Source organism: Lepisosteus oculatus, unplaced genomic scaffold, assembly GCF_040954835.1.
Source record: "Lepisosteus oculatus isolate fLepOcu1 unplaced genomic scaffold, fLepOcu1.hap2 HAP2_SCAFFOLD_87, whole genome shotgun sequence".
In the NCBI taxonomy this organism is placed as follows: domain Eukaryota; kingdom Metazoa; phylum Chordata; class Actinopteri; order Semionotiformes; family Lepisosteidae; genus Lepisosteus; species Lepisosteus oculatus.
The window spans coordinates 537,670-565,429 of NW_027168425.1; the positions used below are offsets into that span (position 1 = coordinate 537,670).

Consider the following 27,760-nt stretch of genomic DNA (forward strand, 5'->3'; position numbering starts at 1 on the left):
CTCCGTTTGCGTTGCAAGTAAGTGAAAACGCGGTATCAACCCAGAGCCACTTGGCAGCACGGGCATGTAAATACTGTTACTGTCACTGCTCGATACCGACGTTAGGCTACTATACCATGTTCAGCCACCGCTAGAAAATGTACGGCTCTAGTACCGGAGCAAAGAACAGGAGGGCCAACACCGAACGGGCACAAGTGTCAGACAAGGAGAGCGACAAGGATGGGACTCGACCCCATGTGTGCAGAGCACAATGGATTAGCAGTCCATCGCCTTAACCACTCGGCCACCTCGTCAACAAAACTGGGCTGTCCTGACATGGGTTGGCGCACTCCAGTTGATCTTTTTCTTTTTTTTCCCTCATACTCGAGGGTCATTTTCCTGTTCCACATGCGATTTCAACATTTTCCTTGGGAGATGTCAAGCCAGCAAGCCACTACTGTGGTTCAGTGGCCAGTGTGGAGTTCAGTGGCCCTGTTGTACACAGAAAGCACATTGAGCTCCTTGGACATGAAAAGTTCCAGATAAAAGCCATTTGTCATCCTTTCTCTTGGTGTCGATGTTGCTATTGTATGTAAAGGTGGCAACTTGCTCAGCGAGCAGGCGGAGCACACACCGAATGCAGATGTGTCTGAGTGGTGTGTCCAAGTGGCTGCAAAAAGACAGCACTCCCAGGGCGCCGTGGCTTAGTTGGTTAAAGCGCCTGTTTAGTAAACAAGAGATCCTGGGTCTGAATCCCAGTGGTGCCTTTTTTTGTTCTGTGTTCTCTAACAGAACTGGTCATTATGGACAACCGCATACGTCTAGACTTAATTAAATGCAAGTATTCATTTCCTGTCTTGAACGACTTGTTTTTCTTAAAATGGATGCAACTTGCAAAATATGAAATACAAACCTCGCTAATCAGCGCTCGCGGCTGGCAAAAAAAAAAGAAGTCAGCAATGTTTTTTTCTTTAACCTTAAGCCTGCTAATGGAGAAGAACCTAGTCGCCATATCACATACATCCGTTTCAACGATAAGAAGGTAACAACTATCCTCACTCCAGTGTAAATCTCACGTTGAGGGCATATTTTTTTCCAATTTACCATGAGTCGGGCACAGTTGCACAGAGGCGAGAGCAGAGCAATGAGGTCACGGGGACAGGGGAGTCACACGCTGGCGGTTTGAACACGCGGAAGATCACTGAGGGATCCACAGTATGTGGACCCTCCGTGCGCCATCATTCCACACTCCAGACTCTGAATCCTGCCATCCGAGTTAAGATCTCGGCGGAACCTGAGGCGCAGTTCTTTCTTAAAACGTAATCTGGTGAGCATTTCTAGAATCGTACTTGTATAGATGCAGCCTTTAATGTGTTGCTAGGTTAAAATTTATGACTTCTTGAACTTCAGTAGGCAACTGCCCTCTTGATTTCGGATTTAATTTCTTTATTACAGGGGCGCTTTTATGATGACAGAGTCATGTTCAGGTACTTTGCTTGATGGAGGAAGCTCATTTCGGACTCTGTGATCTGCTCACCTGGAAAGGTCTGCTGTACTTCTACAAGAGAGAAGTAGAGTCTGGAGGAAGGGACAATTTTATGATGCTTTGGAAGGTAATGTTTTTTTTTCTTTGAAATCGAAATGAATCAGAATATCAGTGCAAAAGACAAACTCTTGGTTTGGTTTAAAGAGATATGATTTTAAAACAGACAAAATGTAGAAAACAGGTGTTTCTCACTTTTGGAAAAGAATGGACCGGGGGTAATATTTTACTAGTTGCAGTGCTAAGCTCACTGGGTTACAGTCCTGCAATGTCACACCAGGGTCAGTGGTGCAATGGATAATGTGTCTGACTATGGATTAGGAGTTTGGAGGTTCGACTCCTGCCTGGCGCTGGTTGTTTTTAAACACATCAGCCTACTCCCTAAGTAGCCTGTGCTACTTACTGCATTGTAAGAGCGATTGTGAGCGGTTTTGTTTTCTCTCTTTGACCAGCCCAGCTGCGCCCCACCCGAAGGCAGGGAAGCACAAAAATTGTATGGAACTCATTCATGCTCCTCTCCATGGAAATCTTTAGTAAAAGGCAAAAGATTTGTACGAGATGAAGAGAAACCAGAGTGCGTGGCTGGACAGCTGCAGGAGCCCAGGCCGCCTTCAAGCCCTCTGCCCTGCCGGTCGTGGTTGGCAATGCACCTGGCCTTACAAACGAGCCAGTGGGGCCCGTTCAGCTCCGGGCTCATCGCCTGCGGCTCTCGGCTTACCTGGCAGGGGAGATACCTTGATCAGCCTGTAGTTGGTGTAGTTGGATTGTTTTCTTGTTTTCTGGAAGCAGTGTTTGTTTTGCAGTTTGAGATGGCAACCTTTGGATCCCGCAAGAATGCTGTACGTTTTGAGCTTTTGGATGACCTCTTCATGGATCGTATGCAGTTAGGCAGAAAAGTGTTACAGAAGGAACTTGGCTTTGAACCTCGGCACTTGGATTTCATCTTCGCTCTCCCAGGTCAGAAAGCATTTGAGGTTGTTTTTGCTACCTATTCTCTGTTTGAACAATGTGTGGATGTGTTTGAGGCAAAAAGAGGGAAAGTTCCTGCCCTTGAGAAGATCAACTTGCAGCCTCTGACACAGAGAGAGAGGAAAACGGTGCATGTTGTTATGTTCTCGGAAATGGCAAAGACGGAGGACATTCACACCTGGCTTAAGCAGTACTGCACAGTCCACCATGGAACTGAGGTTAGAGATGTTGACGGTATAAAAACAGGAGCAAGGAAATTCGAGGTTCGCTTGCTACCGGACAATGTAAATGGAGGCTTAAGGCACCTGCCCTCTACAATCCGGCTGGGCGCCTGCAATGGCTATGTTTTTTATGTGGGACAACCAAAGGTGCGTCGGCGCTGTGGTGCTGTGGGACACCTGGCATCGTCCTGCACTGTGAAATGCTGCAAGACCTGTGGCAAACAGGGACATTTAGCCTCTGACTGTTCAATGCTGCCAAAGTGCAATTTATGTGGCTCGGAAGGACACGTTTTTAAGAACTGCCCTCACGCCTACGCCAATAAACTCAAAATGAGAAAGGATGAGGCAGTGCTTGTTTCAGCCAAACCGGCCCGAAAAGCCAAAGCAAACAACAAGTCAAACAAAGAACCCTTGTTGAACAAAGAGTCTCAGCCTCCAGCCAGGATCAGTCCTGCTGTGGCTCCGGGGCCGGTGGAAGAGAAATCCACTACGCTCCCACAACCGCAGACTGCACCAGACAAGCACGAGGGTTTGAAAACCCCAGAGAACAGCGAGGACCCCTCCCCCACTCCTGCTCCTCAGAACGAGGGCCATTGTGGGGCCCCCACCGGTGGAGCGGGTCCAACGACGATACCCAGGATTCAGCGGAGCTGCTTTTCTCAGACTCTGCAAGTGCTACAGATGCCCTCCTCTCCTCCATCCAGTCCGTCACGGAGGATCTGCAACAGCTGGTGGGTGAGGGGGAAGAGGAGACTGGTGCATCGGCTGCACCCCTTTCCCCTCAGTGCTACCAGGAGCTGGACTTGAGGAAAAGGAAAAATGACTCTGTTTTCTCCCCGAGCGAGGAGGAAGGAGAGCATGGCGATAGGGACAGCTGGAACCCCTCCACCCCTCCTTCTACCCCCTTCCTTGAAATGGACTCCGTGAACGCTTTTACTGCTGCCACCCTGATGAAGGCTCATTCAGAGGATGGCTGGCAGGAAATTGGTAAGAAGAAAAAGAAAAAGAGAAGGTAACAGGTGAGACCGAAGAGAAATGTGTTTTGTAAAGACTGGTTCCACTTTCTTATGTAATATGGCTCTAAACATAATTTCTCTTAACACCAGAGGTATCAATGACAGAGTTAAATGCCAGTGTGTCTTTGATTACCTCCAGCAGAGAGAGGGAGATGTGTTGATGTTGCAGGAGTGTGCTTTAGCCTATCAAGAGAGGTATAAAAGCTTTGAAGATAGGTGGGATAAAGGGCCTTCTGTTTGGTCAGGGGACAATAACAACAGAGCCTCTGGCGTGGCCATTCTTTTCAAAGGATGGGCTTTCAAATTGAAAAGTATTCAGAGGGTCATAGATGGCAGGTTGCAGTGTGTGGATGTGGAATGGGGGACCGTTAACCTGCGGCTAATCAATGTGTATTGTCCTACTGACGTGGGAGGAAGGGTGGAGCTACTCAAGGCACTCTCTCCCCTATTGTTAAGTAGCACAGACGTGATAGTGGGAGGGGATTTTAATTGTATCTTAGAGCACACAGACAGGCAGTCTAGCTCTCCGATAAAATTGGATTCCAGCTCACTGGCCCTGCAAAACTTAGTTCAAGACTTTAAACTCTCAGACACATATAGATGTATATATCCCACAACAGCAGGATATAAATGGTCAGGGAGGAATAGCAGCTCCAGAATTGACTATTGCTTTGTCTCAGAGAGAGTGAAAGTTGTTGGGGTCACTCTTCAGCCTGTCTTCTTCTCAGATCATCAGGCTTTAGGGTGTAGAGTGGAACTCAAGGGCGGGACTGTCTTTGGCCCAGGCCTATGGAAACTCAACACTAAGCTGCTAGAGAACGAGGGGGTAGTATCCCGCTACAAGGAGAAACTATCACAGTGGCTGTCCTTGCAGTGTCTGTACGGGTCAGTAGGAGAGTGGTGGGAGGAGGTGAAGATGAGGACAAAGGCCTTTTTCATGGCTGAGGGAAGGAAGGCTGCTGCCAGACGGAGAGGAGTGCTAGCCAGGAAACAGAGGCAGCTGCAGCGTCTCTACACGATGCTGCACAGTGGCTTCGCTGTGCTCGAGGATATCACCCTTTTAAAAAAGGACATCCGGAGCATAGCCGAAGAAAGTAGTCGAGGAGTGCTGTTAAGAAGCAGAGTGCAGTTCTTGGAAGAAAATGAGAAGTGTACTCGCTTCTTTTTCAGGAAAGTGGTAGGCTCCAAGTCTGTCATGGAAAGTGTAGTTGATGAGGAGGGACGAGAGAGAACAGAGCCGAGTGCTATCCTCTCCTGCACCAAGGCCTTCTACTCAAGACTGTACAGCTCTACAGAGGTAAAGGATGAAGAAATTCATTTTTTTACCTCAAAGCTAGAAAACGTTTTGAGTGAAGAAGATAGGGAAGTACTTGAGAGGGATTTGACAATAGAAGAGCTGAGACAGGCTATGGAGAGCTTACAGAAGAGGAAAACTCCGGGTGCTGACGGGCTCCCTAAAGAATTTTATTGCACCTTTTGGGATCTGCTTCAGGATCCGCTACTGCTCCTATTCGAGCGAAGCTATAAGACAGAATTGCTGCCTGACTCCTTAAGAGAAGGCACTATCTCTCTCTTGTTTAAGAAAGGAGCAAAGAATGACATAAAGAACTGGAGACCCCTCAGCCTGTTAGGCGTGGACACTAAGATCCTGTCCAAAGCCCTTTTCCTGCGCCTACAAAATGTAGTGGCCTCACTGGTAGGGAAAGAACAGACTTGTGGGATAGCAGGACGCCTGATGAGCGACAACCTGGCCTTGTTGAGGGATGTCTGTCTGTACTCAGAGGATCGCTCCCTCCCTCTGTGCATTTTAGGTGTAGACCTAGAAAAGGCCTTTGACCGCCTAAACCGGCAGTACTTAACATTGGTACTTGAGCACATGAATTTTTGCCCCATCATGAGAAAGTGGATTAACCTGCTGTACACAGGTAGCAACAGCAGAGTAATGGTTAATGGCAATAGATCACACCCCTTTGAAGTCTGTTCAGAGGTGAGGCAGGCCTGCCCATTATCCCCCTTGTTATTCGTTTTGGCTATGGAGCCCTTAGCCTGTGCCTTGCGCCAGGATCAGGCCATTAATGGGATACCAGTGCCTGGAAGTGGGGGAGGAGAGGTAAAGACATCTCTATACATGGATGACCCTGCTCCTCTCTGACAATGCCTCAATTAGCAGAGCTCTGCAGTGCTGTGATCGTTTCTCTTTGGCTTCATCCGCAAAAATTAACAAATCTAAGAGTGAGATTTTTTATCAGAACTGGAGGGAGCCAAAAGAAGGACATGATCTCAGGCTGCAAGAGAAGAGAATTAATTTACAGGTGCCATTCCCCGGCATTGTGGCCATTGTCGGTGCTCACACGCGATAAGATAAGGCGGAGGAGAGTGGGGCATGCCCAGCGGCAGACATTCAAGGAGGGGGCAGTGCGAGGTGAGGTGAGGTGAGGTGCGACACCCCGGAGCCCCGACGCAGCTAATGCGGAGCACTTGTTGGACTGGCATCGAAAGGACGTGTGCGCACGGACGTGGTGATTCCACACATCCTGAATAAATCATGATATTGTTAGTTGCTGTAGCTAGACGTTCAAATGAGTTTCATGGCCAGATGGACTGTTTCCTCCAGCGGTATAGTATTGCAGTGAGACAGCACGATGCCTGCAAGACTGTCACGCTAAACGCCACAGATTGTGTTTGTGTTGGACAGTTGGACCCTACAGTTGGACCCTCGTCGACAACCTGAATAGCTTATTCAGAAGCAGTGCTGGACCGGGAACGAACCAGCTTCTTCCCAGGCACAAGAGTGACTTGTGAGGACTCGCGGTCACACTCTGTGCATAGAGACTTTCTACCAGCCAGCCGGACTGCTGGTAGATCCCCTCGGAGCAACGACTGCCCTGCGCGCCGCAGTCAGATTCCTCCGCCCGTCCTACTCCGAGCTGCACCTTGACTGGTTGGCCGGTAGCCAGAGGACGCCGGGACAACGCCCATTGGACAACCGCTGGAACAGAGGCTGCAACAGAGCCTGTCAGCTGGTTTGGTGTTCGTGCCGGGAAATTCCAAATCCATACACAGTGGATAAGTAAACCCCATGTTCTACATTGCGTCTCGAGAATTTAATTGTACCTCAACACAAGTTGTTATCAATTTAATTCATGAGTAATGTATTTACTTCCGAGTTTGGAGTAACAGTGGGTAATAACACTGATTAGCGATTTGGTAACCGAACGATATATATTGACATATATTCTCTGTTGTGTATCTCTTTGTGTTTGCATCTCTTCGGGATTATATACCTTGTATATTGATAACCCTCACAGTAAGGTCTGCCACTCGTATCCAGGCAGACTAGTATATGTTTGGTGCACAATTTATATTAATAAATGTATCTAGTGTATTGAACCCCTGTGTGTGCGTTGTTAGTTGTTCTGACGATTGATTTTCTAAAAGCCCCAACGAACAACCTTGTGATTACTGCTACAATTAATAATTGTCTCAGTAAACCCATCAAACCATTACATTTAATGGCGTCCCTGGGTGGGTGAGTTTAGAATGAAATGAGAATCAGTCGCACAGAATAACTGAAGTTCAGCACAGCACCGCGGCTTCTATACGCGAATACCGGGTGTGCTGATAACTGCGTAAAGAAATCCCCCTGTTTTCTAGCGTTTAGTGTAACGTGTGCTGATTGGAAATCCATCTGCTCGGGTGTCTAGATTCCATACTGTATTTTGGAAAAAGAAAAAAAAAAGTAATACTCTTAAAGTTTTTCTGACGTAATGACAATGGCTGCTAAAATGTCTGAAGTGGAGTCGCTTATAAGTACTATTTCTAGCGACGACAATCCTGGTTACTGGAGTGGTATCGAAAAGTTGAACTTTGATGATATTGAGAAGCTGCAAGTAGATTTAGTAGCTAAGGTAGCGAACCAGCTTAACACAGGAGTGTCTGTGAACGCAGTTCTGGTCCTATCGAGTTTCACCTTAAATCTAGCTAAACAGCTGGAACTGTCTTTGTCCGAGCTGACAAAGTTTCAAAAGCTTCAGGGAACGCTAGAAAGATATAAGGTGGAGCGAGTCGAGTTGTTGGATATAATCAGAGAAAAGAGAGTGAAAAATGAGGAAAGTGAAGACTGACTCAGGGAAGTTTTAGGTAAATTAGATGACTTGTCTGCTAGAGAAACTGCGGCTGAGGTAGCTAGGAGAGACCTGGAAGGGAGCTCGAAAGAAAAAGAAAAAGAAATTGAGAGTTTAAATGAGCTCAGCCAGGAAAGGCAAAAGGAGTCAGATGCTGCCGTACTGGAAGCAAAATAGACTAGATCCCACTTGCATGCCAGCCCACCTAGCAGCCCGGAGCGCTCACCCAGCGCGCCGGGAGGAGGTTTCTCCCGGCCAGGGTCTGTGGTCGGATCGGCATGGGGGAGATCGCCGAGTCCTGCGCGAAACGCAAGGGCGAGTCAGTTCAGGCATAGACCCCCTGCTCCTGATCACGGCCGTCTCCCTGCCCGCGGAGAAACCGTAAAAATTAACCTCCACTCCCTGAGGCAGTTAGCCAAAGATGTAGAAAGGTTTGACCCGTCAGTGTCAGGGAATAATGTGGAGACCTACATCGATGAGCTGAGATATACTTTGCAGTTTATGCCCGAAGCGTCCGAACAGGAAAAGGCTATGTAAGTAAGGAAAACTACCAGCCGAGCGATCCACGAGTGGATGTCTAGACAAGGACCGGAAGTCTGTAATAGCTTTGAGGAGCTGTGTCAGGCAATGATCGGAGAATTTTCGGCTTTTATCGATCCCATAGCTGCCGTGGCTGCTGTGCACCATATTAAGCACGAAAAAGCTGAAGCCCCTCGCGACTATTATCAGAGGCTTAGGCGCACTTATTTTGCAGGGCGGAATGAAGAGGGTTGCGAAGAGAACGTGAATTTCAAAGGTTTATTCATTGCTAATCTGCATCCCTCAGTCAGGAAAATGATTGTGATGCACACACAGCGATGAAAATGGCTGACATTAGAAGGTTGGCTCAAAAAGCCTGGGGAGCTGAAGTCTCTGCTTCCTCAGAGCGAAAACCTGCTAAAACGGCCGTGTTCGCCACTAAAGCCAGCAGGGTTGACGACTCGCCTCAGCTCGAGGCAGCTGAGGTTCCTGAGCTCGCTAAGCCCCGGCACAAAATAGGCAGGCAGGACCGCACTAAGCGTCAGAGCCGCCGTGAGCGCTACGGGGAAGGCAAGGGCTCAGGCAGAGTCTATCATAAGACTGGACGAAGGGAGTCGACTGCAGCCCGCCTGGCCAGGCTTGAACAAGCCCTGCCTGAGAGATCAGGACAGGGTAAACCTTCCGCACCGAATGCCAGAAGTGTGAATGAGCTTAGGGGGACCACGCCCCTTCTCACTGGAGGAGGCGGGGATCCGTCCCAAGCCCCTCCCTCAGTCTATCTGATTGGGTGGGAGGGTTCCTGCCTGGAAGAAGGCTGTGACTCTGAGTTGGGCGCTGACCCCGCCCCTGAAGTCAAAGAAAAGGCAGGCTTCCAACAATTCTTAGGGAATCTCAGCCAGAAAGGCAAAGCAAGGCGTATTTATATCAAGGTTTTTCTTGAAAACGTCTTAGATAGAGAAGCACTGATTGACACTGGGGCTGAAATTAGTTTGATGTCAGCCGATCTACTCAGCGAGCTCAAACGAGTAGCGAAAGGAAAAGGCATCAGACTTAAGGTAGAACCGTGTAAGATAGATATTTCCAGCTATACCCAGGATCATGCCAGGATCACACACCGAGTGTGGGTGGCACTTAGGTTCGGGCCAATGAACATGGTGCATCCTGTTTACATCTCTAGGTTAAAAAGAGAGCCACTACTCATTGGCCAAGACCTGCTTGACAGGCTGGAGCCTCTGGTGGACTGCCAGCGTGGAAAATTGTGGGCTCAGGTCAAAAACCCTAAGCCTGTTGCACAGCAAAAAGGGGGATTCAGTGGTTATGCTGTGATCACACAGTGCCCACTGAACACTATAGCTGAGTTGGAGGTTCCTCCTGGTTCCTCTGGACGAGAATAAATGTCTCTTCTTGCTTTCCAAAACTACAGGGAAGTCCTGCCCAGGCCAGCACTCCCACGGTCTCCCAACTACAGGAGCAGTGCTCCGAGCAGCTGCTTGACCCGCCAGGTAAAGCACACCCCCTTTTCATCCCTGAAGAAGAGTGGATCTCCCTGTCCGGTAATGAATGGGAGTCCTTTCTGTGCACCCTGGTACCTCAGGGGGTCCAGGACTACCACCCCATGGTGGTGGGAGGGGGTCCAGGTGGCAGAAGTGCAGGTTGATGATGTAATTCTTAGCCTCAGCTCTGAGAAGTCCATAATCAGTGAAGGTCTGTTCGAGGACCTGTCGCGAAGCTGTCAGGTGACCCTGGTGACGCAGTCACAGGTTCTGTGGTGGGCACCCCCACCTCATAGGTCCATTTGGAGCAAAGGAAGCTGTGTAGCTTCCATCTCCATCGGAAAAAGGAAGTTTGCTCACTACTTCCAGGTAGCACCTCAGCTGACCCATTCGGTCTGCATTGGTGCAGACCTATTGGTTCGACTGGGCGCCCAGCTGGACACAGTAAACAGTGTGCTGTGGAAACGGGTGGACCCAGATGCCCACTCTCTAAGCGGTGACCCCGAGAACATTCGGTCAGGTCAGACGATTCCTCAGGCCTGCCAGGTAGTAAACGAATCGGACCTGATCGTTCCTGCGTCAACAGCAGGGTTTCCGGTACGCCTTGTCCTAAAGAAGGGACAGAGAATGGACGCTGAGATGGTTTTCTTCCAACCATCAGCTCAGTTTATCAGACTGAACCTAGCAGTCTGTTGTACCCCCACACTGGAACGGAATGGCCGAGCCACCTGCCTGTTGGTGCAGAACATAGCAAAACAAGATGTCAAAATCCCTGCTCGCACTGACATGGGACTGGAATTGACAATAGTTTCTATGATTTCGAACTGGCCATCCCAGTACTGGGGCAGCTCCCTGGTCCCTTGGCTTCATAAAAGCGCCACTGTAATAAAGAAATTAAATCCAAAATCAAGAGGGCAGTTGCCTACTGAAATACAAGAAGTCATCAATTTTAACCTAGCAACACATTAAAGGCTGCATCTATACAAGTACGATTCTAGAAATGCTCACCAGATTACGTTTTAAGAAGGAACTGCGCCTCAGGTTCTGCCGAGATCTTAACTCGGATGGCAGGTTTCAGAGTCCGGAGTGCGGACTGATTGCGCACGGAGGGTCCATATACTGTGGATCCCTCAGTGATCTTCCGCGTATTCAAACCGCCAGCGTGTGACTCCCCTGTCCCCGTGACCTCATTGCTCTGCTCTCTCCTCTGTGCAGCCGAGCCCGATTCACGGTAAAGTGAAAAAAAATATGCCCTCAACGTGAGATTTACTCTGGAGCGAGGATAGATGTTACCTTTTTATCATTGAACAGGATGTATGTGATGTGGCGACTAGGTTCAATTTTGTATCCTCTTTAAAAGATTAAGGACTGGGGTGAGCGTGATTTACCACCCTTTCAGCTAAGAACCCGACGTGCGCACCGTTTAAGCTGCATAGACTCGGTCGTTTAACTCTTCTCCATTAGCAGGGTTAAGGTTAAAGAAAAAAAACATTGCTGACTTCTTTTTTTTTGCCAGCTGCTAGCGCTGATTAGCAAGGTTTGTATTTCATGTTTTGCAAGTTGCATCCATTTTAAGAAAAACAAGTCGTGTTAAAGACAGGAAATGAATACTTGCATTTAATTAAGTCTAGCCGTAGGCGGTTATCCACTGGGATTCAGACCCAGGGCCTCCTGTTTACTAGACAGGCGCTTTAACCAACTAAGCCACAGCGCCCCGGGAGTGCTGTCCTTTTGCAGCCACTTGGACACACCACTCAGACACATCTGCATTCGGTGTGTGCTCCGCCTGCTCGCTGAGCAAGTTGCCACCTTTACATACAATAGCAACATCGACACCAAGAGAAAGGATGACAAATGGCTTTTATCTGGAACTTTTCATGTCCAAGGAGCTCAATGTGCTTTCTGTGTACAACAGGGCCACTGAACTCCACGCTGGCCACTGAACCACAGCAGTGGCTTGCTGGCTTGACATCTCCCAAGGAAAATGTTGAAATCGCATGTGGAACAGGAAAATGACCCTCGAGTACGAGGGAAAAAAAAGAAAAAGATCATCTGGAGCGCGCCAACCCAGTTGGGACAGCCCAGTTTTGTTAACGAGGTGGCCGAGTGGTTAAGGCGATGGATTGCTAATCCATTGTGCTTTGCACGCATGGGTTCAAATCCCATCCTCGTTGGTTTCCATGTCTGTTTCCATTCTGTTTTTGATCCCTATTGCTCAATGCACAGTGAAAGCATTGCATACATGTGTCTGACAATGAGAAATGGGCCCCTGAGACAGTCATTTGCCTGTTTCACAAATGATCGTATTTTACTAGAGATTCTGTTTGGGATTCAGATGTGCATTCGGACAGCAATCCCTTTCAAGAAATGATACGTTCTGGATGAGGTCAAAGGTGCTGGAACACTGTATTTAGGATGTGTTTGCAGTTATTCTGTGTTTCTAGCTTCAACCCAGTGATATATATATATATGCTCACTGCTTTTTTGGTACATGCCCAGGGCAATAATCATTATGAGGATTTATTTCCATATGTGCTAGAGGTAGTGTTGTGAAATTCTTCAACACACTGGATCGCAGGTTTAAACCTGCACTCTTACTCCTTAAATACCAACAAATGCAGATATGTAGCAATCATATTGTAGCTGACACTCATTTGCCTGTTTCACAAATGATCATATTTTACTAGAGATTCTGTTTGGGATACGGATGTGCATTCTGACAACAATCTCTTTCAAAAAATGATTTTACCTTATCGCAGCTTTGCCCCTCTTGCCTCTTTGGAAAATATCTCCATCTTGTGGTCGTTGTTGGTAATGTCTAGACAATATCTCCATCTTGTGGTCGTTGTTGGTAATGTCTAGACAATATCTCCATCATGTGGTCGTTGTTGGTAATGTCTTCTTATGCCCTTTTTTTATTTCAATTCTTTATTAGTTGATTCTAGAATCTCTACAATAGAGCTGAAAATATCAGTTTTGTAGCAGACAATATGACATTAGTTATAGTCCAATTAAGACTTTATTACCCTGTTTGTAACATAACAAATTAAAATTGATTAAAACTAAGTTTGGAACACCAGGGAACATAAAAAATGATTTTTAGGAAAACCATGAGGTTCTCTGTGTCCGATGCCTGCAAGGGGAGAAAGCTAGAATCCTTTGCTTTTTCAAAATTTGAAAATAAACATCATATAACAACAGCTTTCATTCCTAGGAGTGAAAAATAACCATTTTTGAAGACATATTAGTTTCTAAAACACTACAATAAAGTTAAAAACATCCGTTTTATATTACTTTTAGTATTTTTAGTGAAATTAGTCATTTATTGCACTATTTTTAATATAATCTCTAATTAAAAGTGAATAGAATTAAGTTTGGAGCAACAAGGAACACAAAAAAAAAGATTTTAAGGAAAAAAATGATGTCTTCTGTGCCAGGTGCCTGCAAGGGGAGAAAGCTAGAATCCTACCCAGGCTCCTGGAGCTCTGTCCTGGCTAAAGGAGGGTGAATCCATCCCCTTCAAAGCTCCATGAAAAAATGATCATTTAAAATTTGAAAAAAAAAACATCATATAACAACAGTTTTCATTCATAGGAGTGAAAAACAACCATTTTTGAAGACATATTAGTTTCTAAAACACTACAATAAAGTTGAAAACATCCGTTTTATATTACATTAATTTTTGTGAAATTAGTCATTTATTGCACTATTTTTAATAAAATCTCTAATTAAAAGTGATTAAAATTAAGTTTGGAACAACAAGGAACACAAAAAAAAAGATTTTAAGGAAAAAAATATTGTCTTCTGTGCCAGGTGCCTGCAAGGGGAGAAAGCTAGAATCCTACGCAGGCTCCTGGAGCTCTGTCCTGGCTAAAGGAGGGTGAATCCATCCCCTTCAAAGCTCCATGAAAAAATGATATTTTTAAATTTGAAAAAAAAACATTATAGAACAACATCTCTTGGTCAACAGAGTGCAAAAATCCAACTTTGAAGAAAATCCATTGACTGATCCCCGAATCCTGAAGTTTCTTTGCATGATATCGGGCTTGCAACCACTTTCTAGAAAATTATGAAAAATGCCAAAAATGAAAAAAAAGTTATCAATTCTAGAGCCTAAGAGGAAAACAAGACAAATGTATATCTCCAAATAATTTTATGTGCTTCAGAAGAGCCCAGGAAAGTTTTTTGCATACATGAAACCACGCCCGTTTGCACGTAAGCAGACATGGTTGCACACACGCGTGCATGCGAAGTCATCCTGTTGAGCATTTGAAAAGCCGCACCACGCCGCACTTGAAATAGCTCTTACCTTAGTGGTAGACGCAGGAATCGCCTTTTTATTTACGCTCTTACCAACGCGATGGAAAGCAAAACAAAGCAAAGCAGAGCAAAACAAAACGAACAAATGAAAACCCTCACGTCCGCACTTGCATATAACGCCGTTACGTGCCCAAGCGGTATTGTACGTCATCCTAGCACTGCACCCCGGGGCGTACGGTATATGGGAATGAGCACACGCCATGAATCGTCTCGAATCAGTCTCTACAGCTGTAAGGTGCCTTGAAGCGTGCACCCCCAACATTCTTCTTTGCGCATCTGTGAAAGGTAAACTCTTGAGCAAACTCTGAACCAGCTCTAAGGAAACTAATCCGATTAGACGTTACTTTGACTCATCTTTTTACTCTCAGTGCTGGTTTGCTCAAACTCCAGCTAGGGTTAGTGTTAGCATTCCCACCCTACTTAGACACTTTGTTTACGCTCAGTGCTGGATTTTGGGAACTTCAGGACGAGTGGGAATTTTCTCCTATCTGTCAATTCTGTTTTGTTTTGGAAACTCTTGGCTGCCTATATTGTACAGTGCAGCGTGAAGGAAACATTTTCCAAAACTGTGTCAGCTCAAAAGTTGTAAGAAAACCTCTCCAGCTGCTTTAACTCTCTTCATTTTTGTCATTTAATGTGACACTCGATGTATAACTGGAGCCTCACATATGCAAATGGTGAGGCTCCAGTTCGACACCACTTTACAGTATATGACAAAAGCATGGCAGACTGTGCCGGACCGGCAGATAACTTCCGCTTATTTTTACCATATTAAACATTGGAAATCCAACCACTTTCATTTGTGACACTTGATTTTGGCTCCACCTAAGACACTCTTAAATCTTCAAACACTTTTCTCTTCTCCCGCAACACTCTTGTCTGTCGGCACTATGTGGCAGTGTTGCATGACAACCCATCTCACCACGGAAAGGAACCTAACAGCTTTGGTAAGAAAGGAGAAAAGGACCTGGCCCGTACGATTAGGCGTTATTAGCACCACGCTCTAACCAACTGAGCTAACCGGCCTCACGACAGTGCTCCTCTCTGTGCTGCAAAAAATCAAACTCAGGGAATTTCTTTTGCCCTCCTTTGAATAGAAAGCCGTGTAATTCAGTGTACGGGCTTTCTCGTGCAGTTTCATGGTTCTTGTAACCCAAATCCTACACTGGCCTGAAGTGCCCCCCCATTTCACAGCATTTTTCAGCTGATTTAAAATGTACCTAAAGGAGAAGCATTATTGAAGACCATCAATTACCAAGAGCTTTTGTCAAAGGTTTTGGTGGTCATTTTTAATGACCACAGAGCGCTGTGACCTCGGTTTTACATCTCATCCAAAAGACAGCGCCCTTTTACAACACAGCATATCCGTCACTATACTGGGGCATTAGGACCCGCACAGACCTCAGGGTGAGCGCCCCCCCGCCGGCACCATTAACACCGCTTCCAGCTGGAAGCTTTGTTTTTCCCTGTAGCTCACCCTCATCCGGGTACTGACCTGGCTCACACCTGCTTAGCTTCAGTGGGTTTTCAGTTGCGAGTTGCAAGGGGATGCAAGTGATGGAGCCGCTCGCTGCAAAAGCCACTGCATTGGCTGGGAATCGAACCCGAGCCTCCAGCGGGGCAGGCAAGAATTCGACCACTGAACCACCAATGCTCAGTGCCTGGGCCTTCAAAAAAGACGCTTTTTTGGTGCTCTGTGCAAAAAGCGTCGACATCTGCTTCCAGCTGCAAAATGCCATTCGCAGACGCTGAAGAATTTATTTCCAAGGCAGCGGGTACAAGCGATTTGGCGTTTTAAAACCACCAGGAACAGCAAAGAGGCACGTTTCTTTGCTTGCGCCGGAACACAACGACAGGAGGTGGACAACGTAGTCGGCAGGATTCAAACCTGCGCGGGGAGACCCCAATTGATTTCTAGTCCATCGCCTTAACCACTCGGCCACGACTACAGCAAGCCCCGCCGCGGCTGCGTTTTTGATACAATCTTACCTGGATCGCGAGGCGCCGGCGGAAGCCTATTTCAAAGTCGTTCTCCGTTTCAGAAAAACATTTCCAAAATACAAGCCTTGCAGACAGACACGCCTCAGAGGACTTAAGGGTGGCTTCATGTCGGAATGATAAAGTCTCCCCGTCCGGACATGAAAATGCCACTTTGTTACACACAAAAAAAGAATCAACAACAGAGAAATGCCCACAAGCATTTGAAAAGCCGCACCACGTCGCACTTGAAATAGCTCTTACATTAGTGGTAGACGCAGGAATCGCCTTTTTATTTACGCTCTTACCAACGCGATGGAAAGCAAAACAAAGCAAAGCAGAGCAAAACAAAACGAACAAACGAAAACCTTGCGTATAACGCCGTTACGTGCCCAAGCGGTATTGTACATCATCCTAGCACTGCACCCCGGGGCGTACGGTATATGGGAACGAGCACACGCCACGAATCGTCTCGAATCACTCCCTACAGCTGTAAGGCGCCTTGAAGCGTGCACCCCCAACATTCTTCTTTGCGCATGTGTGAAAGGTAAACTCTTGAGCAGACTCTGAACCAGCTCTAAGGAAACTAATCCGATTAGACGTTACTTTGACTCATCTTTTTACGCTCAGTGCTGGATTGCTCAAACTCCAGCTAGGGTTAGGGTTAGCATTCCCACGCTACTTAGGCACTTTGTTTACGCTCAGTGCTGGATTTTGGGAACTTCAGGATGAGTGGGAATTTTCTCCTATCTGTCAATTCTGTTTTGTTTTGGAGACTCTTGGCTGCCTATGTTGTACAGTGCAGCGTGAAGGAAACATTTTCCAAAACTGTGTCAGCTCAAAAGTTGTAAGAAAACCTCTCCAGCTGCTTTAACTCTCTTCATTTTTGTCATTTAATGTGACACTCGATGTATAACTGGAGCCTCACATATGCAAATGGTGAGGCTCCAGTTCGACACCACTTTACAGTATATGACAAAAGCATGGCAGACTGTGCCGGACCGGCAGATAACTTCCGCTTATTTTTACCATATTAAACATTGGAAATCCTCCCACTTGTATTTGTGACACTTGATTTTGGCTCCACCTAAGACACTCTTAAATCTTCAAACACTTTTCTCTTCTCCCGCAACACTCTTGTCTGTCGGCACTATGTGGCAGCGTTGCATGACAACCCCTCTCACCACGGAAAGGAACCTAACAGCTTTGGTAAGAGAGGAGAAAAGGACCTGGCCAGTATGGGGCTCGAACCCGGGACCTTGGCATTATTAGCACCACGCTCGAACCAACTGAGCTAACCGGCCTCACAACAGTGCTCCTCTCTGTGCTGCAAAAAATCGAACTCAGGGAATTTCTTTTGTACTCCTTTGAATAGAAAGCCGTGTAATTCAGTGTACGGGCTTTCTCGTGCAGTTTTTATGGTTCTTGTAACCCAAATCCTACACTGGCCTGAAGTGCCCCCCCATTTCACAGCATTTTTCAGCTGATTTAAAATGTACCTAAAGGAGAAGCATTATTGAAGACCATCAATTACCAAGAGCTTTTGTCAAAGGTTTTGGTGGTCATTTTGAATGACCACAGAGCGCTGTGACCTCGGTTTTACATCTCATCCAAAAGACAGCGCCCTTTTACAACACAGCATCTCCGTCACTATACTGGGGCATTGGGACCCGCACAGACCTCAGGGTGAGCGCCCCACCGCCGGCACCATTAACATCGCTTCCAGCTGGAAGCTTTGTTTTCCCCTGTAGCTCACCCTCATCCGGGTACTGACCTGGCTCACACCTGCTTAGCTTCAGTGGGTTTTTTGAGTTGCGAGTTGCAAGGGGATGCAAGTGATGGAGCCGCTCGCAGCAAAAGCCACTGCATTGGCCGGGAATCGAACCCAAGCTTCCCGCGTGGCAGGCGAGAATTCTACCACTGAACCACCAATGCTCAGTGCCTGGGCCTTCAAAAAAGACGCTTTTTGGGTGGTCTGTGCAAAACGCGTCGACATATGCTTCCAGCTGCAAAATGCCATTCGCGGACGCTAAAGAACTTATTTCCAAGGCAGCGGGTACAAGCGATTGGGCGTTTTAAAACCACCAGGAACAGCAAAGAGGCACGCTTCTTTGCTTGCGCCGAAACACACCGACTGGAGGCGGATAACGTAGTCGGCAGGATTCGAACCTGCGCGGGGAGACCCCAATTGATTTCTAGTCCATCGCCTTAACCACTCGGCCACGACTACAGCAAGCCCCACTGCCGCTGCGTTCTTGCTACAATCTTACCTGGATCGCGAGGTGCCGGCGGAAGCCTATTTCAAAGTCGTTCTCCGTTTCATAAAAACATTTCCAAAATACAAGCCTTGCAGACAGACACGCCTCAGAGGACTTAAGGGTGGCTTCATGTCGGAATGATAAAGTCTCCCCGTCCGGACATGAAAATGCCACTTTGTTACACACAAAAAAAGAATCAACAACAGAGAAATGCCCACAAGCATTTGAAAAGCCGCACCACGTCGCACTTGAAATAGCTCTTACATTAGTGGTAGACGCAGGAATCGCCTTTTTATTTACGCTCTTACCAACGCGATGGAAAGCAAAACAAAGCAAAGCAGAGCAAAACAAAACGAACAAACGAAAACCTTGCGTATAACGCCGTTACGTGCCCAAGCGGTATTGTACATCATCCTAGCACTGCACCCCGGGGCGTACGGTATATGGGAACGAGCACACGCCACGAATCGTCTCGAATCACTCCCTACAGCTGTAAGGCGCCTTGAAGCGTGCACCCCCAACATTCTTCTTTGCGCATGTGTGAAAGGTAAACTCTTGAGCAGACTCTGAACCAGCTCTAAGGAAACTAATCCGATTAGACGTTACTTTGACTCATCTTTTTACGCTCAGTGCTGGATTACTCAAACTCCAGCTAGGGTTAGGGTTAGCATTCCCACGCTACTTAGGCACTTTGTTTACGCTCAGTGCTGGATTTTGGGAACTTCAGGATGAGTGGGAATTTTCTCCTATCTGTCAATTCTGTTTTGTTTTGGAGACTCTTGGCTGCCTATGTTGTACAGTGCAGCGTGAAGGAAACATTTTCCAAAACTGTGTCACCTCAAAAGTTGTAAGAAAACCTCTCCAGCTGCTTTAACTCTCTTCATTTTTGTCATTTAATGTGACACTCGATGTATAACTGGAGCCTCACATATGCAAATGGTGAGGCTCCAGTTCGACACCCAGTTCGACACCACTTTACAGTATATGACAAAAGCATGGCAGACTGTGCCGGACCGGCAGATAACTTCCGCTTATTTTTACCATATTAAACATTGGAAATCCTCCCACTTGTATTTGTGACACTTGATTTTGGCTCCACCTAAGACACTCTTAAATCTTCAAACACTTTTCTCTTCTCCTGCAACACTCTTGTCTGTCGGCACTATGTGGCAGCGTTGCATGACAACCCCTCTCACCACGGAAAGGAACCTAACAGCTTTGGTAAGAGAGGAGAAAAGGACCTGGCCAGTACGGGGCTCGAGCCTGTGACCTTGGCGTTATTAGCACCACGCTCGAACCAACTGAGCTAACCGGCCTCACAACAGTGCTCCTCTCTGTGCTGCAAAAAATCGAACTCAGGGAATTTCTTTTGTCCTCCTTTGAATAGAAAGCCGTGTAATTCAGTGTACGGGCTTTCTCGTGCAGTTTCATGGTTCTTGTAACCCAAATCCTACACTGGCCTGAAGTGCCCCCCCATTTCACAGCATTTTTCAGCTGATTTAAAATGTACCTAAAGGAGAAGCATTATTGAAGACCATCAATTACCAAGAGCTTTTGTCAAAGGTTTTGGTGGTCATTTTGAATGACCACAGAGCGCTGTGACCTCGGTTTTACATCTCATCCAAAAGACAGCGCCCTTTTACAACACAGCATATCCGTCACTATACTGGGGCATTGGGACCCGCACAGACCTCAGGGTGAGCGCCCCCCCGCCGGCACCATTAACACCGGTTCCAGCTGGAAGCTTTGTTTTTCCCTGTAGCTCACCCTCATCCGGGTACTGACCTGGCTCACACCTGCTTAGCTTCAGTGGGTTTTCAGTTGCGAGTTGCAAGGGGATGCAAGTGATGGAGCCGCTCGCTGCAAAAGCCACTGCATTGGCCGGGAATCGAACCCGAGCCTCCAGCGGGGCAGGCAAGAATTCGACCACTGAACCACCAATGCTCAGTGCCTGGGCCTTCAAAAAAGACGCTTTTTTGGTGCTCTGTGCAAAAAGCGTCGACATCTGCTTCCAGCTGCAAAATGCCATTCGCAGACGCTGAAGAATTTATTTCCAAGGCAGCGGGTACAAGCGATTTGGCGTTTTAAAACCACCAGGAACAGCAAAGAGGCACGTTTCTTTGCTTGCGCCGGAACACAACGACAGGAGGTGGACAACGTAGTCGGCAGGATTCGAACCTGCGCGGGGAGACCCCAATTGATTTCTAGTCCATCGCCTTAACCACTCGGCCACGACTACAGCAAGCCCCGCCGCGGCTGCGTTTTTGATACAATCTTACCTGGATCGCGAGGCGCCGGCGGAAGCCTATTTCAAAGTCGTTCTCCGTTTCAAAAAAACATTTCCAAAATACAAGCCTTGCAGACAGACACGCCTCAGAGGACTTAAGGGTGGCTTCATGTCGGAATGATAAAGTCTCCCCGTCCGGACATGAAAATGCCACTTTGTTACACACAAAAAAAGAATCAACAACAGAGAAATGCCCACAAGCATTTGAAAAGCCGCACCACGTCGCACTTGAAATAGCTCTTACATTAGTGGTAGACGCAGGAATCGCCTTTTTATTTACGCTCTTACCAACGCGATGGAAAGCAAAACAAAGCAAAGCAGAGCAAAACAAAACGAACAAACGAAAACCCTCACGTCCCGCACTTGCATATAACGCCGTTACGTGCCCAAGCGGTATTGTACGTCATCTTAGCACTGCACCCCGGGGCGTACGGTATATGGGAACGAGCACACGCCACGAATCATCTCGAATCGCTCCCTATAGCTGTAAGGCGCCTTGAAGCGTGCACCCCCAACATTCTTCTTTGCGCATCTGTGAAAGGTACACTCTTGAGCAAACTCTGAACCAGCTCTAAGGAAACTAATCCGATTAAACGTTACTTTGACTCATCCTTTAAGGGACCCTTGTTAATTGGAGAAATCAATGATTTCTAATGAATTCTGTATGCGTTAAAAGTCAGCTATACACAGTATAGCTGCTCATGATGTTTCCCGAGCCGAAACACAGTGCGTTTTTCCAAGCCATCTGACAAAGCCCGCCCACTGAAAACTGCAGCAGATCGTGTAAAGACGTTCAACTTTGTAACTACTGCACGCACAGGAAGCAGAATAAATTCCTCTTTTCAAACTGTCAAAGGTTTGCTTTGCGAACGCTGCAGGACATCGCACAATCTCTTTTGAACGGGGACAAACGATTTCTTATGGGGCGCAGTAAGTACAGACGTTTAAAAAGCTCCACTCATGCCGACGATGCAGCATGAAGGAGCGCAACCTAACGTTTGACAGACAAAAGCCGGGCGCCGCTACGAGCAATATGAAATCAAACTGACAGCACAGGGCGTTTCCCGCTGACTCAAAAGTGATCTCGACAGACGCTGTTCTCTGCATAAAGCCGAAAGAGCTAAAGAGCGTTTCTGTTGAGACGTAACAAGTTCGTTTCTTTCTACCATGATGTCACCACGACAAAATCTGTCTTTAAACACCTTGCTCTCGCTTTCGCTTTCGCCGATTGTATTGCAAGCCCGCGGAAGCTGGTGTAGTGTGCTCTCACGAGGCACCAGTTCTGTAGAGTTTGGGCATTTACGGGGACAATTATTAATTGTAGCCAAAAATTATTTTTGTGTAAGTCACAAAAATAATTATTTTAATGGCTTTAGAATCCAACTATGCGATATAACTCAAACAACGCACACACACAGGTACTAATACACGAGGATACATTTATTAATACATAGAATATGCATGTAAACCTAACAGATCTTATCGAGAGGGTTATCAGAATACAAAAGGTATATATTCATTCAGTTACAAAGAGTTACATATATCAAGAGGACATACGTTCAGTATATCATTCATCTAGACCGTTTCATAATTGAACTTGATTACAACTTCTACATTAGATACTCAAAACAAGTACATAACTCTTAGGAATTAAACTGATATCAACTGGTTGGGATAACAATGGAATTCTCGAGCTGTAATGCAGTGAAGTTGAATACTCATCCAATCTCTCGGGATTCAGATCTCCTGTGGGCACAAAGGAACAGTTGCAGGCTGTTGCTATCCAATCCGCACTCTCTGGCTAGGTGCCAGGCTGTGCTGTGCTGCTTGCGACGGTGCGCTGCTGATGCTCACTGACCGGCTAGTTAGTGTTGGCTTTAACTAGCAAAGTTTGTGCACAGGAGAAAAGATGACTGTGGGTCCCAGCAGGTCAGGAAGAGGACCGATTCGTTCCTGATGAAGCGCTTGTTCTGAATAGTGATTCAGCTGTCCACAGTTCTGACCTGTTCATGAGGTTTGCTGCTGATGCTAACCTCGGGTGGATCCTCTGGTTACTCGTGGCAACCTCCGCTCTCGACTTTTAGAACAGAGGAAAGTACTGGCACTCAGACGCACTGGCCGTTCCGTGGTTGTCCGGGCTGAGTCTCAGGATGGTCAAGAGGCGCGCTGTGAGAATGTCCTGCCCTTGGGAGCCTTCTGCTCCTGGGCCGTCCTGCCATGGATTTGTCTTGCACCCCTGGAATTCTCCTTAGAATTCTCCTACTGGAATAGTCCTACTAGTTCTCCTTCTCCAGGCTCTCTGTTGCCTGTTTTTACCTGGAGGAACTTCAGCTTGTCATTGGCTGAAAGTTTAATGGGCATCAGAGTCCCACATGGGTTACATGGCCCTACCAATCCCTGACTGGTTGATCAAGGTGAGATATGAGTCACTTACTCCTGACACCTAGGAATGCAATCCAGATGTCCATCTGGCACTCCCTAGACAGATAGGCGCCAATGGATGACCATTGATCATGATAGCCAGGCTCAGCTAAGTGCATCCCCATTTGGGAGCTGTCCCTTATCAAAAGAAAACATCTTTAAATCAGCCTGCATGAATAGTTTCTCTGTGGTGCAGCCACAGAGATGAAGAGAGAGATGGGGCCTCATTTGGGAAAGCACAGCAACACTTAATTCTGTCTTATTAACAAGCATTGCCTCTACATATCCCCCCTTTTTGAAGGTCACGAGGTCCTGAGGCGTTGTTGCCTTCAAAACAAAACAGAGTTAAGTGATGTCCCTTGTCATTAGAACATTAACCTTAAATGTCCACATTACTCCTCGAGAATTCATACCGGAACCAGCATTGGGAACAAACAGGATGAATAACATCTGGAGTATGTATAAACAAGGTAGGAGACATCATCTCAGTCTAGGCATTACAAATCAGGAAGTTCACTGTCAGTATCTGATACCTCTGTAGGCAGATATTTGGGGAAGAGGTAACTTCCTTTCTTTTGAAATGCTACCTTTGACTCATTCGTGCTACCCGGAGTACATCTTGATGTAAGAGTACAGCATTCAGAGTACATTGTCAGTCATGATCCAGCTTCCCAGCACCAGTGTTACAATAACACCGGTTCCTGTTCCCAGCCCCCCTGATGAACCATGACACCTGTGTTGGGCACCTGCCAGGGTGGTTTGGAGGTTTGTTCCATTAAAGCAAACTAACTACCTGTACATCTTCAGGGCTTACTGTTTCTTGGATTTCTATCCAATTCAATAGTGTGGCACCTGAAGGCATCCACGACCTCAAGTTTGGTCTTATGTTGTCTGGTTGCAGACCGTACAGTGTTAAGTTACCATGCTGTACTATGGCCTCCTTGGGAACTTGCAGGAAACTGTTGGTTAGGTAGCTGCATTGTGGTAGCTGTATCATGCCTGTCACAAGTTATAGTGACAGTTAAATGTGGTGTGCTGACCAGCCATTTACTTCCCATCTGCTCTTCATGGGGTTCATTAACCTCCCTCTGCTCGTTAGTAGCTTTACACCCTTCATTGGTGGATCAGTTAGACACAGCCAATGGATAGCTTTGGTAGCCATACCCATCTCAAGATTTGGAACCGAATTCAATCTTGGATTGCCTTCTGGGTGAGCTATGAGCAATGGGTTTAATGTCACATACTCCTCTACTGAGAAGAGTGAAATCAAGTGGGTTAGGATTTGTGCTATGGCTAGACTGGCTACAGTGGCACTAAGCTCCCTTAACAGGTCTTGTGTCAACATTCTGGCCTGTTGCACACAAGCATAAACCCACTGTATAACACCAACAATCATGTCCACTAGGTGGGGGATAAGATTCAACCCTGTTGCATAGGAAGTTGCCTGTAGGGTTTTCCCTAAGCTTTCCAACTTTTGCTGCTGTTGATACAGTCTGTCACTACCCTCTGGCACCTCTGACACCTGCCTTCTTGGGGCAGTCAGGGTGAGAGTGCCAGTAGCACACAAACCTACCAGAAATAGCAAACACACAACAGTGGCGGCAGCAATCAGTCCTCCCAAAAGTCTTTTCGGGTGGCTGATCCCAGTCATCTCCTTCTGAGTGACTGTCCCCTTTCTAAGCTGGCGCAGCATGTACATGGTCTCTTTCTCAGTATGCCATGTGGCATCTTGGGCACCAACATCCTGGAAATCTGAGGAGATCTGACGCAGCTGCTGATGCTGCTCCTCCATTTCCAGGACATCTGCTTTTTCGATTTGTTCATGCCTGTGCTCTAGGAACCCTGCAGGGGGTGGTGCAGCGGTGGAGCATGCCTGACCCTTGGCTTAGTGGTTATCTGGAGCACCTGAGGGATCTGGGATTGTTACTCCATTCTCACTGTTCAGGTCCACCCTGCACACTTCCTGATTGAGGAATCCCTCTATCGGCATGTTTACAATCGTTCGCTGGACGTGGGTGTAGGACACCTGCTCGCTCCCCCCTTCCCTCTCTAGGGGTTCAGGGAGCTGCCCCAGCACTGGGATAGCTAGTTCACTGTCTTCGAACTCACCATCACCCACCAGGCCCATGTCAGTGCAGGCGGGGATTCTGACACCCCCCTTTTCCATGTTCTGCACTAACAGTCGGGTGGCTTGCCCATCCAGCTCCAGTCTGGCTGAACCACTGTTGGTCAGACTCAGACTGACAAACTGAGCTGGTGGCTGTAAGAAAACCGGCTTGGCTTTCATTCCCTGTCCCTTCTGGGGGACTGGGTGTATTGGCAACCCTGCCGTTGAGGCAGGAACAATCAGGTCAATCTCACTCAATACCTGGTAGTTGTGAGAAATAATGTTACCTGACTGCAGGTTCCCTGGGTCACAGCAGAGGGAATCTCTGTGAATCTCTCTCAAATTCCTCAAATTATCATATTCCCGCCCCTTATGCAAAACCAAATCCTCCTCCCATCCCAGTTTATCCTCGTTATTATAAACAAAATCCACCTAAATTTTCAACATAAAGCATTACACAAAATCAATACCTCAACACGCCATACTCAACAACGATAATTCACCAACAGCCAGAACATGTAACTCCACATTCTCAAATAGACCTCATTTCTATAGCCCCACCCCTTATGCAAAACCAACATCCCTCCCCTGTTCTCTCTATCCGCTGGCGTTTGTAATCGTTTTTATTTTCAAATAAATTTTAGCAAAGTCATGTATTTTAAAAATATTAAGATTTCTATATTTATGTCTTTATTTTGTGGTTTCATTAGTAACAAAGGCTAAACTTTCTTGGAAAAATGTATTTTATGTAAACCATGTTTGCTATTAATTCATTTATGGCTAGAATATGTTCATAGTCTTCCAATGAAAGGAGGGTTCCTTTCGCCATAGTCAGGTTGACATTAGAAGCTGGCCACGCCCGGACTGTTACACCAAAGCATTAGCATGTTAAAGCGATTTCATTGAGGAGTCTAGCTTTCTTAACTAGTAAGTACTGTACTTCCTTGGTTTTTGAGGGGGGGAGGTGTCTTTTGCTGGAAATCTCGCCCCCTTCTACTTTGAAAATACTTGTGAAACCGGTTTAATTCGCCACAGCCAGAACTCCCGCAGAGAGGGGGGTTGTATGCAGCGTATCGGTATACAGTAGATGGGAAAGCCAGAGCCGACCGCTACGCCGCCCACGTGTTATGCTCTTCGTTTATGTCTAAACCGGAACACATCATTATATCTCATTTTGTAGTTCTTAAAAAAAAATCGTTTGCCCAGTCAAACAGTATTGTTGTTATTGTTTTTAACCTGTAAAGTGCTTTGAGGAGCCACCTTTAAAGGCGCCATATACAATAAAGTTCATTATTATTACTATTGTTAATTTGCTGGACAGAGAGGTGAACATTATTACACAGAAGACAAAGATAGCGATTTACGTTGCATTGTGCATTGTGCTGCTGTAATACAGTTTTAAATAATTAAAAGTCTAAACAGTATCAGCTTTATTTATGGGTTTTAAATAACGGCGATTTAAACGCGATTTAAATCAATATAAATGTTTATATTGTAACGCATAGGTGACTATTCATTGTTATTAAAATGACTTAAATTCGATCATGTTGTGATTAGAAATATACATTTGTTTGGTGCGAGTGAAGTTTTATTTAATCTCTGAGCCATATTGATTCTTATGGAAGCCAATTTCCGCCAGGGAGTAAAAAAAAAAAACACACTATGGTATTCTCTCCGATGCAGTGCAGTTAAAAACATATCTCTGATGCTGTTCCTAAATGAATATCGTTTATGACCATCAGACGCTTTATGCTCCTTTTCTTTTTAACAGTAGATTGAACAGGGAGAGGCATTTCATGATGTACTTTTAACTGATGAAACAACAGTGTCTCTGGAACAGTTTTCAACCACGTTGTTTTATAAAAAGGGGAGATATGTGAACAAGCAAAACCCAAAACAAACATGTACACCATACGTACGCGTTACTGAAGCTAAAAGCTTAGCCTTTTCACTAATGTAACCACTAAATAAAGACATATAGAAATCCCTACATTACAGACTGTATATGGCTAGTATTGGTAGTTTAAAGAAAAAATACAGACCAGTATTCCACTTTCTCCCTAAACATTCTGACCATGTTACTCTTTACTGTTACTGACCATATTAAGTTTAAGTGCCTGTGGGCACTTTTCCTGTCCGTGGGAGGTGGACCGTCTTTCATTAGAAGGTTAGTCTGTTCTACTCTGAGAATGTAGCGGGGGTGGAAAGTGCCCGCGGTCATTTAATTAGTATTAAAATTCGCACTGATTCCCTTGCGAAGATACGGACATAGGAATATTTGTGTGTGGTCAAAAAAATGGCATAAAAACAACAAAGTGAAGGCTGTGAAAACATTCACAATGTACTTTATACACAAAGCAAGTGTTCTCATAACTTTAGGAGGTTTCGTGAAAATGCTACAGGCGTGCCAAAATCGTTTTTTTTAAATTCAAGGTGACTTTACCGCTGTTTTCATTTTCAGATTGTGAATCAAAAAAGGCATTTAATTAAACGCACGATTGCGATTTTAATCAATTACTGTATTGA

The 27,760-nt window shown here is 46.3% G+C and overlaps 4 non-coding genes across 4 annotated transcripts; 1 reads left to right on the plus strand and 3 right to left on the minus strand.

Moving 5' to 3' along the window:
* Positions 1–1,983: 1,983 nt before the first annotated feature.
* On the minus strand, positions 1,984–2,100 carry LOC138236091 (U5 spliceosomal RNA). Its single transcript, XR_011188491.1, has one exon. It is a non-coding gene; the product is annotated as a U5 spliceosomal RNA (small nuclear RNA).
* Positions 2,101–11,956: 9,856 nt separating this feature from the next.
* Positions 11,957–12,038, plus strand: trnas-gcu (transfer RNA serine (anticodon GCU)). The gene has a single exon. It is a non-coding gene; the product is annotated as a tRNA-Ser (tRNA).
* A 6,271-nt stretch (positions 12,039–18,309) lies between these two features.
* trnas-aga (transfer RNA serine (anticodon AGA)) lies at positions 18,310–18,391 on the minus strand. The gene has a single exon. It is a non-coding gene; the product is annotated as a tRNA-Ser (tRNA).
* A 2,185-nt stretch (positions 18,392–20,576) lies between these two features.
* Positions 20,577–20,658, minus strand: trnas-aga (transfer RNA serine (anticodon AGA)). The gene has a single exon. It is a non-coding gene; the product is annotated as a tRNA-Ser (tRNA).
* Positions 20,659–27,760: the final 7,102 nt, after the last annotated feature.